The sequence below is a fragment of the Myotis brandtii genome, unplaced genomic scaffold, assembly GCF_000412655.1.
Source record: "Myotis brandtii unplaced genomic scaffold, ASM41265v1 scaffold167, whole genome shotgun sequence".
NCBI lineage: Eukaryota > Metazoa > Chordata > Mammalia > Chiroptera > Vespertilionidae > Myotis > Myotis brandtii.
Window position 1 is genome coordinate 450,374 of NW_005356128.1, and position 1,345 is coordinate 451,718.

Below are 1,345 nucleotides of genomic sequence, written 5' to 3' on the forward strand. Positions count from 1 at the left end.
TGGTTGGCTGGCAGGCCCTGCTGCCCATCAGAGTATGGGGGGCCGATTGGGGGCAGAGCTTGCGGGGGGAGGGGCCACGAGTAGTTGGCCGGCCGGCCCTGCCCTTGATCAAGGTGGTGGGGGCCCATCTTGGGTGGGGCTGGCCAAGGGGAAGGGCTGCAAGAGGTTGGCTGGCCAGCCCCACCCCCTATTGGGGTTGGGGGGGTGGCGATCAGAGGCAGGGCCAGTTGAGGGGGAAGTGCTGTGGGCCAATCTGTGTGGTGGGGGCCCATTGGGGGCAGGGCCTGCCAGGGGGAGGGGCTGCGGGAAGTTGGCCGGCCTGCCCCACCCCCTGATCAGGCCAGTTCGCTGGCCGCAGTGGGTGTCATAGCCACCAGTTGTTCTGGTTCTTACGGTGTTCCGGTCACTGGCTTTTTATATATAGATAGATAGTTAGAAGAAAGTGAGAGATTATATTGTCTGAGTTTCTTAATTTTATGAAAAATATTAAGCCCTAAGTGGTTTGACTCAGTGGATAGGGTGTTGGCCTGCAGACTGAAGGCTCCCGGGTTCGAGTCCAGTCAAGGGCACATGCCCAGGTTGTGGGCTTGGTCCCCAGTAGGGGGCATGCAGGAGGTAGCTGATCAATGATTCTCTCTCATCATTGATGTTTATATTTCTCTTCCTCTCCCTTCCTCTCTGAAATCAATAAAAATATATTTTTTAAAAAAGACCTGATTCTTAGAAGGGTTCTATAAGCCTTTGGCCTCTTTCTTGTCTGCATCTCTGTTCTGCAGCGCTCAGATTGAAGTTCTAACCCTGGGCTTGAGCCAGTCTTCATGTTATCTTTTGAAAATTTGTTCACATCTCTGTGTCCTTGAAGGGTCCCGGATTGGAAAGGGTGCAGGCTGGGCTAGGGGAACCCCCCTCCCGTGCATGAATTTCGTGCCCCGGGCCTCTAGTCTATCCTATCTAATAAAAGAGAAACATGGTAATTAGCCGTACATCCGCTACCCTTCCCATTGGCTAATCAGTGTGATATGCAAATTAACTGCCAGCCAAGATGGCGGCCAGCAGCCATGCACTGAAGCGAACAGGGAGGCTTGCTTGCTCCAGTGACTGCGGACTCCAACGTTCCCCGCCTGACTTGCCGGCCTCTCAGCTGCAACTCTAAGCAACTGTGTGCAAATATAGAAGCTAAACAAAACCCCAGAAACCTGCTTTGGTCGGCCGGGCTTCAGCCAGCTGAACTGCAACATTGTATCAAATACAGAAGGTAAACAAAGGCCAGAAACCTGCTTTCAGCAGCCGAGGCCTCAGAGCTAAAGCTGGCCCAGAATAAAAAAAGAAAAAGAAAAAAAGGAGC

General features: G+C 52.9%; 1 protein-coding gene across 1 annotated transcript in view; it reads left to right on the plus strand.

Moving 5' to 3' along the window:
• The window catches only part of COG6 (component of oligomeric golgi complex 6), a 127,054-nt gene that overhangs the window by 120,016 nt on the left and 5,693 nt on the right, over positions 1-1,345 (plus strand). The window lies entirely within an intron of this gene.